Source organism: Phlebotomus papatasi, chromosome 1 (genome assembly GCF_024763615.1).
Source record: "Phlebotomus papatasi isolate M1 chromosome 1, Ppap_2.1, whole genome shotgun sequence".
Taxonomy (NCBI): Eukaryota; Metazoa; Arthropoda; class Insecta; order Diptera; family Psychodidae; genus Phlebotomus; species Phlebotomus papatasi.
The window spans coordinates 81,625,003-81,638,577 of NC_077222.1; the positions used below are offsets into that span (position 1 = coordinate 81,625,003).

Sequence of the window (13,575 nt, forward strand, 5' to 3'; positions counted from 1 at the left end):
AACCCAAAGCCAAGTTAGTGCCTTTCCTGAGATTGTTGTTTTTAGTGAATCAAATAATAAACTAAAGAATGAGGAATTATGACAATGGCAAGATGAAAATTTCTGCTTTTTCCTTCAACTCCACCATAACACATCCGCATGTTTTTGAAGTAGCAACACAAAAGAAAAGAGAATAGCTTGGTGAAGGAAAATATATGGATAAAGCAAAACATCAGCGACATATTTGTCATTTGCCTCCACTTTATTGTCAACCCTTCAGAGAAAACCTGCCCAGCCCCCAACTCTTAATCCAAAAGCCTTGTGTACCAGAAGCCAACGCAGAAAACATTAAACAAACCACATACTGAAACTCACATACTCGTGATATTTTACCTTTTTCACCAGTGTCTTTTAAATTTTCCTATATTTCTCTCACTCTCTCTCTTTCTTTTGATTATGAGGCTTCACTGGAAAGGCAGTTGGAAATTATGTCTTCTAATATTTCCACTTTCATCCGAACATGAGAATGTTGGAAGATGGAAAAAGCATAGAGTCACGGAATCATCTTTTAACAGGAAAAACAGTATATATGAGTGTCTCATTCAACTCATCCTACTGTCAATTTCAACCCTTAAAACACCCTCTCATATTGCTCTTTCTTCTTCGCTTTTAATATCAAATGGCTTTGACATGTCAAATAGGCACGCGAAAAGCTCACATATGAGGAAAATTGCTGGCAATTTTCATTACTTTTCCTCAAGAGTGAAACACACCCATATTGAGAGCATCATTTTGCAAGGTTTCTTATATCCTAAGAAAAGGACGTATAAAAGATGAAGATCATCATTATTATACAAAATGTATAATTTACACAACAAATACCTCGTACAGCACTTTTAAAGTCCATTTAAATTAGGGTAATTTTAATTCAAAATCTTTCTTTAGAAATAAAAATCTCACATTGTAATTTACCCGGTATCATTTTTGTCTTAACAGCTTTATGTTCGAAATCTATATTGTTTACTTTTTGTCAATTCGTAATATTGAAATGAAAAAAACATAGTAAAAAGTTTAAAAAACTTTAGACATTTTTTAAAAATATTGGCAATATTAGCACAAGATACTGAAGAGAGAATATTTTGATTCAAGTACACTGAAAAAATATTTCCTGAAATTGTTCGTAAATGTTTGTGAAATCCTAATGGAGACTTACGAAATGCTTGTAAGGCGTATAACCCACTAAAAAGTTCGTAAAAATTTGTAGACTTTCACAAACTTTGTATCATAGCTTGACGAACATTTTTTTGTTCTTTTACAAAAAAAATTATTCGTACAGTTTTGTTTGTTCGTTAAAATTTTTACGAACAAATGACAAAATTTTATGAACATTTTTTGTGTGCTTACAAATACTTACTAACAAACATGGGCTGCTGAATCAATTATACGCATGAGTTGAAGTGCACATCGCAATTGGTTGAGATCAGTGTCAAAAACAATCAGAGCCAGTGTCCCCATAACTCAGTTGGTAGACCATTTGCCTGGAGACGAGACAGGAATTTTTTCCTGTCTCTATTTGGGTTTAATTTGTGGAGTTGGGAATCACTAGTTCTGATTGTCGTCTCTCTGTACATAAACAAAAAAATTCTTGGGATTACGTACCAAGCGAACAGAATTCTGTTAAAAAACTTCTATCACACAAATGTTTGTAAAAGTAAAAAAAAAGTTCTCGTCAACTGATCATCTTACAAACCTTACAAAAAATGGCCTCAATTCTGAGATCAAGATCAGGATCAAAAAAATTTCAAGATTATGGTATTTTGAAATCAAAAAATCAAGATCAAGATGTCAAAACTGTCAAATGTCTTGGAAGCTTGAAATCCAAGACACAAACAGTGTGGATATCAAAATTAGCAATTCTGGAACCAATATTTCAAGATTTAAAGATGTTAAATTTCTTGTTTTCTCGAAATAATTCTAAGAACTTCTCGGAGGTGCTTGGAATTTTCAAGATACTAACAATCTGAAGAGTTTCATATGGAAATGACTATTAATGAGGAATATTTCTATAAGAGATGGTACAAAAAGAGAATTACTTTGAAAAATACTGTATTTGATCTTGTAATTTAATCGAAATGGTACGTATTTCTAGATGTAAATATCGAAGTACACCACCTTGACGTTACCTGCAAAATAATCACATTTTGCATAAGCATTTCTTGGTTTATCACAGGTCACAAGTTCGGTTTGCACTTCCTGATACTCCAGTTTATTGCCTCACTAATGAAGATATTTGTCAGAAGTGACGTTTCGTTAAGTGTGGAAAATCTTGAAATCTTGATTCTTAGCTAAGACATTTTAAGTTCCATAAATACTTCGCGTTAGAATAAGAAACCTTGATTTTGGAAATATTTGACAGCTTGAAATTTTGATATTAATTTTGGTCTCAGAATTGAGGCCAATGTTTGTGAAAAAGTAAAAAACTTTTACGAACTTGTTTGTGGATTATCCAATTTACGAGCATTTAATAAGATTTCACGACAATTTTACAAACACTTTATAATTTTTTTCCTGTGTAATATATACCATTTTTTGCGTCTCAAATTTTTATCATCAGGTTAACTAATTGCTTTATCAGTTCATTTATTTTAATTTTCTAATTATAAATCGATACTTGTGGAATTTTGACGACTTTAACCCATTCCTTACCATGGTATTATACATCATACCCAAACTGAGTGATTTTAAATGATTTATTCTTGGGTAACTTTTATCCGAATTGCTGTCGGGAATGGATTTTTAGTAACTTTAGTTCTTGAATTGCTTAGGAAAAATAGTCCTACAGAGATGAAAATACATTTTTTGTTTTTTTCTTGCTTCGGGGAAGATTATGCAAATTTTTGCTAAAAATGGCGGACGGAAAATATGACATTTCATCGAATTTGTTAAAATTAACATTTTTCCTCTTTCCTAATTTGAATTCTAGTTGCCAATTTGTTTTTTTTTTTTTTGATAGTTACTTTATCTAAATCAATAAAGTTTATAATTAATTAATGTACAGAATTTAAATTCAGTGACCGTTAAGACGTGTCTTTTTAAAAAATTCATTTATTAATCTATAGAAAACTAATCCCAAAATATAAACATTCTATCTCAAGTATTTCTGGTACATTAACTGAATGGGTTAAAAAGACCGGCAGACTTTCAATTTTAGCCGAGGCACAATTGGGAGGTTTACCGCAGGCCTTATCTCAGAAATGAACCACTATACGTGATTTTTCAAAACTTACGAATTCGTAGCAATAACGGAAACATTTCGAAAATCCTCCTGTTTAAATGATCCTTTAAAAAAGTTTTTAATCATTTGACAATTACGACCGTTAATGAATCAATATACAATCCTAAGTTCCCAACAAAAAAAGAACTCTTCATGAAAAGTAAAACTCTTCACGGGAAAATGAGCTTTCAACCCTGCTGATAATGTATATATAATCTCATCTAACTCAGGTGTTACCATAATAAATTTGCTATTTATATGTATAGATAACAAACAATAATTTCACCATAATCCCAATAATCTTTTTTTATGACAGTGTATAAAAGAATTTTCCAATGATCATGGTAATCTCACTGAAATCTCACCGCCCTTTTTTTTCAATCTTTTATAATACTACTTTACCATTGAAAAAAAAATCACACGATTCTCATCCCTCTATTTTCCCATATTTGTCTTTTTTCCCCAAGTGAGAAAAAGCGCAAATATTTACCTGATATGGTTGTAGAACTTCATGAGATTAACCCTTTTATTTTTCCTCCTGTCGGTAGGGTTGAAAAATGGAATGAAACAAATTCATTCTTCTTCCGCATCACTCCAGTTCGCATTCGTTGGTATTGTTGATTCCGGAAGATTCAATGATTTTGCTCTTGTATTGTCTCTGAAAGGAAAGGCAACACAGAGACCTCAATCATAATGAGATAGACACTTTTCATTTATTATGTTATATAATATCTCTTAACTTTTCATTTCAATGGTTTTTCAGTATCATACACATCTTTTCAACCCAATGACTTTTGAGGATTAATTTGTGAATTTCAGGAATATTATCAAATTGAGGGATTCACAGAAGATTTTAATAACTTTCTCTTTTTTTTCAGGGTAACAAACTGGGTTTTCGGAGCACAGGAACACATCTTCAGGATTTATTTCAGCACACGAATGATAAGAAATATTTCCAAACAAATGCTGTAGACAAAATATCTAACGAACCTACATCGTACTATGATTTGAATAATAAAATAATGATAGAGAAGAAAAATTTCTCAATTGACTGTTTTCCTCATCGTCAAACATTGTCTGGGTGGAAAAATCAACCCTTATTTTTTTTCCTTCAGAGAAACTACTTGAATGCAACTAAGTTTTGATCCTTGCATCATTTGCCAATTCAACAAAATGCAGATGGAATAAATGTTACATATAAAAAGGAGGAAATGCCTTTGGTATGAGCAGCGTAGAAAGTTTTTTTTTATTCCCCTAACCCATCAACTTCTAAAAATCTCAGATGTTAACCCTCATCTACATAAATTCGACTGGAAATTAATATGGAATTCACGGAGAACTAAAAAAAACGTCTGTCAAGGGTGCTACTGTAGCACGCTACTTAATTTACCATTTCAGGTACCTGTAAATATTTTAAAATTGAACGTGTGAGAGTGAGGAAAGGGATCACGGAAAAGGGTTGCAAAAATCTAACGAGCTACCACATATGGATTTTTTGGGTATGTAAATCAATTCCTATTGTTGTATCTCACGACGGTGGCAAAAAAAAAATCCGTCCCATTTCCATTTCTTATGCACCCGTGCAAAAACATCAGTGGAAAAAAAACGGAAAACTATCCACAATCAACCCTATGCATTAAAATTAAATTCACAATCTCCCCTACAAAAAAAATTATTTTACACTCACAGAGCATTCTTTTGACATAGAAGTCGGTTGTCTATTTAGCGCGGTACCTCAATGCAAATGCATTCAAAATCATTTGATAGCAGAAGGACCGCCAGAAAAATATCAAATGTTGCCAAAGAAAAATTTATTGCAATTTATTGAATGCGCATAAAAAATTACCGAGACATTGTGTTTAGATATCAAAAGGATATATACACATAAAAAATAAGGGATAACATCACTGAATTGATGTTACGCATAAACATGACACCCAGTGGCGCAAAAAATAGCATACAGAATTACACAAAAAAACCATAGTAAAGTATTCTATCACTGTCAAAGTGATAAATTATTGGGCGAAGTTCGAATTTAAATTGGGGAGAGAGTATGATTGGTAAAGAGTTGAATGTACTTGGTCAATTTTTCTAGTTTTCCTAAAAACTTTAACTATCGTCAATGGTTAATAGAAATGGTTTTACATAATGTGATTTTCATCAATAGGTTCATCATGTGATACCAAGCTATATCATTAATCTTATCGAAGGAGAAGCCATTGTCGATGACTGTCAAAATGCATGAAATTGATAATTAAGTGTCTCAAGAATTGATGATTTTTTAATTGCTTGATCAAAGTTAATATACTCGTCAAAAAATACAGAAAATGTTACGTGATTTCTTTAGGGCTTTTTGTCTTGATAAATTTATTACTTCATTTTTATTTGTTATTGCTTTAGTTTTAGAATTTGGTTCCTTGTGCTTAAAAACAAATTTTGTACTGTATTTATCAAGAAAAAAGTCCTGTCCAACTTAAACGGGCGAATGGTCCAACTTGTAACACTAATTCCAAATTATATCACCTTACCCTAAATTGGAAAAATTCAAACTGGCAAAGAATTAACCCTTTGAGGACGAGTAGGACACCGGTGTTCCAAAAACAAAAACCATTCTCCCGACTATTTAGAGGACATAATAACATTCTATAATCTAAAATAAATTTTGTTTTTGGGACACCGGTGTCCCACTTGCTTCTAAAGGGTTAAGGTTTTCTAATACATTATTTTATTTTATATAAAAAGACAGAAAAAACGCGACTGCGGTATACAACAGTGATTAATATTTGTAAAGTTATTGAAAATTGTCTAATTTCTTATTTGAAAAGGTGTCCCTGGATAGCATTTTGTATTGAATTTTTTATAAATTAAAACGGTATATTGCCTAATTAACAAACTTAAAGAAAAAATGGATCTATTACAATTGGAAGCAGTACTTTATCTTACAAAGAATATTAAGCAAACCTTTATTTAATAACGGGAGGTGCATTGCATATCACCATATTCAATGCACCTAACGATTTTTACACAAAAAAAACTCTTTAATTTACCTCCAGTGTCCCCTCTTAATCAAATTGTTGCTCGGAAAATGCAAACGATAATTTCGTATAGAGAACAGATAACTCTTTGTGATACTTATTAAATCCTAGATTGTATCTGCTGTGTAAAACAATCAAGGAACAAATACGGAATTAAATGACAAATAACTATCAGCCAATTACTAGGGCAAGGCTGCTCTGTTTATAGAATTTTCTAATAATCGGTGTCATCAAAAATCCCAGCCAAAATTCCGAAAGATAAAAATCCCGAAAGCCAAAATCCCAAACACCAAAATCCCGAAAAGGCAAAATCCTGAATGGACCAAAATTCTCAAAATCTTGATTTATTCGGGATTTCGGCCCATTCGGATTTCGATCCATTTGTGATTCGGTCCGTTCGGGATTTCGGTTTTCGAGATTTTGACATATTCGGGATTATGAACTGTTCAGGATTTCGATCCATCCTTGCCCGTTTAGCTTGAACTAAAAAAAACACCTCTGTGCCCAAAAGAAGTTAGAAGACAACTTATTCTTCATATTTTTCTGAATAACTCTTTTTGCTTGTGAAAAATTTCAAAAATAAAATATCTATTCAAGGTTTTAATCTTGAACATTGTAATCATATATCATTCAAAGTTTTTTTCGTTCGAAGGCAGGGCAAGACACTTTCCCCTATCTTTGATACAAACTATTTGAATTATTCAAAACAATAAAATATAAATATATATGGGAACCAGGGACATTAGCTCTAAATAAATGCGACCAGTTTTAGTGTAAATTTTTTCCTGTTTTCGTATACAATACACAAGATATATCCGAAACTACGTAGGTTGCCAATTTGGGGTTCTCGGTTGTCCATTCCATATTAAATTAGCTTTTATTTTGTATTTATATTTTTGCTAATTTATTCCACAATGACAAAAAACACCGTATAAACTCCAAAGTTTTTTCGGCACGCTAGAAACATATGGGAAACATAGGAAACGTCATGCCCCTGTTGGGGAAAGTACTCTCCCTTTGTATGTTCATGCCTTCGAATAATGTCAATTTCTTTTATTTTGTCTAATGGACTCTGCATACTAGAGAAATTTATGTCCATTTTGAAGCAAATTGCCTACGCTTATGTGTACACTTAGAGAAATCCGAAAAAGTTAAAATAACATTCCGGAAATGTTAATTTTACCTTGCAGTATTGATCCGAAATCGGTGTAAATATTATGCTTTTTAGGTATATTAGGGGTTAAAATTACCCTTTTTCATGTTATTTTTACCCTTAAGAAGGTGTAAAATTAGCATTAAAAATTGTTGATATATTTTTACACATAAAAAGTGTCAAAGTTATGAGGAAAAAAAGTTAACCGCACCCTCGTTTTTTTCTCAGTGTAGGAAAAACTGTCAAATATTGACATATTTTCTCTAGTATGTAGAGGCTACAAGAGAATTATACATAACTGTCACATAATTATCAATAATTTGATAATAGGCTAACTAATATTTAATTGAAATGCGTAAATCTCTTAGAAAAAAAAAAAGAAAATTCACATTATTCGAAGGCATGAACGATCGAAGGGAGTGTACTTTCCCCTAGTTAAACACTTTTGTAGATATTTCTCAAAAGATCCATCCAACATAATTACCAAGAGATATTATACCATGATGCCAAACTATAGAGAAAACTTTGAATATAGGGGTTGTTAAGGAAAATTGTGAATGTGCAAATTAGTGTAGCGAAAATAGAGAAAATAGGAGGGTTAATATAGAAAATAAAGTCACAAAAGTTTCGTACAAGAGAATACTATATAATAAAATATAAATTTCTACCACGGAGTATGGATACGATGGGGGTGGTAACAAAAAGCATCTCTCTAATCAGCTTCCAACTTCAAACCATGACAAATTCTTCAACCTTTCACCTCACATACATGAAATTCATTTGGGCCAAGTGAAAAGTTTCTTGTACGATGGTGTGAGGTGAATGAGAAATTCCATGCATTTTGAAGTTTCTTGCACATTCAACTACACAAGATATGAAGTGGATGATGTATAAAGTGAAGAGAATAGTTGTAGACTGACATTTCGACAGTATTCGAAACATTATGCGTAAAATGCAAAGCATCGAGAATATTCCATTTGGAGCTTTCGCTGTAAGACAGCACATATTACCTACCACTAAAACCCTCCCTCGCCTTCATTTCATTTGCTCCTGATGATGTGTCTTAAGGTTAAATGTGAATTCCATCGTCAGCCAAAACCACCAACTCTCTTCATATGAGATTTCGTTGGTACTCATGCATCTACATCTCTACAACATCTTCCATCAGCCACGTCCTCACAAAGAGACCCCAGAGGCAGAGTTGGGAAGGAGCTTTGTTTGATGTACTTCCAAGAAACCCACAGCACCCAAAGAGGTCTTAAACATTTCACGAGAATTACTAACTTTGCCTTTCAATGTTTCCCAAGGGAATCCACTTGAAAGACCCCATTTACAAGCCTTATAGAAAACTCACGGTTGATGGGTAAAGTTTCCATGAAATTTTCCATAATCTGCAAACCTTTAAATCCAAATGAATCTTCTAAAGTTGAGCCAAAAGCTGCTAAGGGTGGATTTATTATAAAGATGGCGTTTCAATTTCTGATGCACCACCCACACCTCACTTTTCAAACTACAAATTCATCTCCATACATTCACCCCAGCATAATTTTCAACCACTAAGACTTTAAGGAAAATCTAACCACCCCCTCAGCATGTGAGTTTTGCAAGTTTATATGGAGGCGAAACTCTTGACAACAATGAGAAATTGCCGAGGTCTCCCTCCTCCATCTCCCCCCATCTTCCACTCACCAACCAAGAAAGCATATAAGACATAAAACTGAGAGAATGCATAATTTCCTCCATCCCCGAAAATGTGTCTCAATAGAAAAGCAAGAGGAAAGTTATACTTGGTGTATTAAGAACAACATGCAGAGAAATTTCCACTTCAATAATTGACTCGAGTGGCACTGCATTAGAAATTTCACGATGTGACTATTCAAATTTACTCTTGCAAGATGATTCTAAAACTTTTCATATTTACCTCAGCCACTGTGTTATATCCTCTATCCCAAAAATTTATATACCAAGATGATGTATGAATTTTTAGTTATTATAACTACTGAAAACCAAGACAAGTGATAAAAACCTTAAACTCAAGAAAATATGAATTGTAGGAGATAATTTCAAAATGGCTGCGAAAAGATCAAAAATATGAAAAAGCTACGATTAAAAAATAATCTCCAGTTTCAAAGCTGTCCCGTATTCAAAGGTGCCCCACTTCCCTTTACACTCATTTAAAGGTGTTAAAAAATCAGGATGCTCTTAAAATTATGTCGTCTCAAATAGGGGGCTCCAAAAATTAGAGACACCTAAAACTTACGGTATACCTTAAAATTTATAACACCTAAAATTGAACGATTCAAAAATTATGGACACCAAAAGATTAAGATATTAAAGAATGAGGCCGTTTTAAAAATTATAGGGTCAAAAACTGAAGCTTTCCAAAATTAGGACTTTGAATCAGATTGTGAATAATCTCAGTTAAAAGAGATGTCAAAGTGTCCCAGTTTGCGAAATGCTCGAACTCACGTACTCCGATAGAGTCAACACATTTGATCCTTATATATCTGCAATATTTTAAGTTATCAATTGATTACACCGAGAAAAATGTAGATGGTAAAATTTACCATCCTCCATACAAAATTCTAATGGCCGGATAGTAAAAAAGTCACCCAGCAAACGCGATATTAAATTGGACTGTCAAAAATTGTAGAATCTATTGCATGGATAGTAAATTCTAATAGCCGGATGGTAAATTCTAATATCCCCGGATATTAGATTTTACTATCCGGATGGTAAATTTTACTGGCAGGATAGTAAATTTTACTAGCCGGATATTAGAATGAAAAATGTCGGAAAAATTTATTTTTCCTTATTTTCATTGATTTTTGGCCATTGTTTGAGGGCTTGGGGCCCTTTCTGGATGACATTCTCTGTATTTCAAGCCATTTTGATGCGTGAAAATCTTTTTCCAACATTTACGACTCAGCCGAGATTTGAACACGCGACCTTTGTGATGACAGTCCAGCATCTTCCAGCTGCGCCACGAACTCCTATAATGCATTCAAAGCATATCGGGAACCGTTGCATCGGCACACACGATATTCCAAAATGACATTTCTAACAGCAGGATGGCGAATTTTACTGGCTTGGATAGTAATTTCAATCCAAATTACTATCCTCCGTTAAAATTTACTGTCTTCCAGTTAAATTTAAACATCTAATATGCGGCCAGTAAAATTTACTTTCCGGATATTAGAATCTAAGAGAGGCCAATGTAAAATCTAAAGGAGGATAGTAGATTTTACCATCCGGCTGTTAGAATTTACTATCCATAGGATAGTAAATTTTAAAATGTCAAGATGGTAGATTCTAAAGGAAAGTATCTATGGAGGATGGTATTTTCTACTATCTTTTGAGGCAGTACAATTTAAAGACACGATTTGTAGAAAATACCATCCAAATTTTTCTCGGTGTAAGTAACTATTACATTCGTTAAAAATTGTCTCAGGTTCTTACTTAACAAAAGTAGTTTAAAAGTTTGACAATAAATCTGGAATTTTACACATTTTTTTACGATGTTTAAAATTTTGAGGGGTTGACTCTATCGGAGTCGTACTGTATTTTTACGCATGGCCTTTTAGCGCTTACTGACCTACTAGCGATTAAATTGATTAATAAATCACAAAAACATTTAAAATCGAAAATTGATAAAGGAATAATTCTAAGAATGTTCTTTTGCATGAGTTACAAGCATACGGTCAAACAAAAAATTATTATTAATCGTAACTTTATTGTTAAGGGCAGAATCACATTGACAAAAAAGTACTCGTCGTAGCCTCACCGTATTTCGTTAATTTACGCATTTTCATTGCAATTCTTACGCAAATTCTCGATTACCGGATTACCTTATCTCATACTCGGTGGCACTATGTGAAAATAATATTAGAAAATTAAAAAAATAAAACGAAAATGCGATAAACGGTGAGCAAAAAAACTGTACGATTAATTTCTCTTACAGTTTTTTTTTTGCTCATCGTTTATCGAATTTTCGTTTTATTTCTTCAATTTTCTTATATTATTTTCACCTAGTGCCTGACTATGAGATAAGATAATATGGTAATGGAAAATTTGCGTAAGAATTGCAATGAAAATGCGTAAATTAACGAAATACGGTAAGGCTACGGCGAGCATTTTTTTTGTCAATGTGATTCTGCCCTAAATGTGAAAATTGTCTAAATCAGACATTCACTTGCTTACACCGGGCGGGACTCGAACTCACAACTTTGACAGTCGAGTCAGAGATCTCATCCGCTCAAGACCCGACGCTCTCGACTATTGCGCCACTGAGATCCCAAAAAAAAAAATACAAGAATGATAAGTCATTTACGCCGGATATTTAACCAATTCATTACTGATTCCAAAAAAATTGAACTTGATCAATTCGGTTGAGAAATAGGCCCGCTAGAGCAGTTAAACTTTGATCTTCAAAAATTCAAGATGGCGATTTTTTAGGTCATAGATATGTTTGGCTAAAATGTTCACCTGAACGACTTCAAAAACATGTCCAATAAGAAATCGTAGGAGCTTTTTCGAACTGAACCGAAAGAACTTGGTTTTGGTGGGGATGTCGGGGGTAATGTCTAGAAATATTGTTTTTATTAGGGATCACCGAAGACCGAAAGTTGATTTCTTATATCGTTTAAGCTCCAGGACGGTGACAAGTTGAAAAAAAAGCGGATTATATAACTGCTCTCTCTCTAAATTGTAGCAGTAAAATTAGATCATCTCTTAATGCGCCAAAAATTCGGGTTGTTCAAAAAATCTCCCTAAAGTAAATATTTTGATGCAATTTATGTGAACATATGCAAACTACTTGCTCCAAAATACTTTCTTTGAAAATTTCTCACGGTCACGGAACATAATCTGAATTTTATATTCATTACAGATTTTACATTCCATTTTTGTGTCATTTTTATGACAAATGTCTATTTAGGAGTGTAGGGGCATGTCAAATTGTTACAAGAAAATTACCAAAATACGTTATCTCGACGGTTAAGTAAACAAAAATAATTCTTCGAGATTATGACCTCCCAGGACAGATTTTAAATCAGGAAAATTTCATGAAATTAAAAGTTACATCCCTTTCTTGGGGGTCTCAGTGGCGCAATAGGCAAGATCGTTGGTTCTTGGGCGGATAGATTCTCGGTTTGACTCACAGTGTCGTGAGTTCGAGTTCCGCCCGGTGCAAAGATCTTAATACCTAGAAAAAGACATTTTCATTGTGTTCTTTTTTTGACGGTGTTCTTGAACGATCTACGAGCAGCAGATTCTTCTAACAGGGGATATACAACAACATGATTGAATTGTAACAAATATATCCCGATACGATTAATAATAAATAATCCCTTTCTTTCTCAAATGTTTTGCATACTGTCAGTTAAATCAGCATATGTCGTAACTTCCTTTTGGTTTTAACAACCTTTCAGTAAACAAAATTTTCAGTTCAAATTTATTTTTCTTATAGAAGAAGTGCTCACAGTTTTACACAGGGTGCTTAAAAGCATCAATGTTCTAAGTTTGAAGGACAACATTTTCAATACTAATTGATTTCTTTTGTTACTCTCTTTTCAGAATGGTTATTCAGAAACTTGACAAGTTGTTTATCCTCTTTCCTTTTTCTAAAATTAATCTTAATACGTTTAAAAATAAATTTATATGTAGAACTGAGTTGGACTGTAATTGTGGACACCTTGGTTGTAATTTTGGACACATTGCTTATAATTTTGGACAACATATCCGCCTCAATAGGATGCCCAAAATTCTCCATTTTAAGAACCTGTCTTAAGTAAAACGAATAACTAAAGAAGTAATGACAAATGCTGGGAGCACAAAGTCACCCACATCTACGGTATTTTAAAATTGCAAAAAAAAGTTACGACAAATGTTGACTTAACTGACGATATATTTATCACATTCCTTCGCACTATTCGTCCTCTTCTTTTGTATTTCACAAAATAATCAATTTAATTCAATCCAATTTTCAGTGAGAAAGAGTGGAATGGACATTTGCAAAAGGTTTATGAAAGAAAGGGATGAGAATTTTGATTTCATGAAATTTTCTTGCTCTAAAGTCTGTCAATGGCATTACCACAAAATTGCAAGTCATAATCAAATATCACATTAGCTGATGT

The 13,575-nt window shown here is 33.0% G+C and overlaps 1 long non-coding RNA gene across 1 annotated transcript in view; it reads right to left on the reverse strand.

The window, feature by feature from the left end:
* The window catches only part of LOC129810348 (uncharacterized), a 158,143-nt gene that overhangs the window by 112,518 nt on the left and 32,050 nt on the right, over positions 1–13,575 (reverse strand). Inside the window, exon 2 of the long non-coding RNA XR_008752726.1 lies at positions 3,744–3,911. This is a non-coding gene — a long non-coding RNA (uncharacterized LOC129810348). The remainder of the gene's footprint in view (positions 1–3,743; positions 3,912–13,575) is intronic.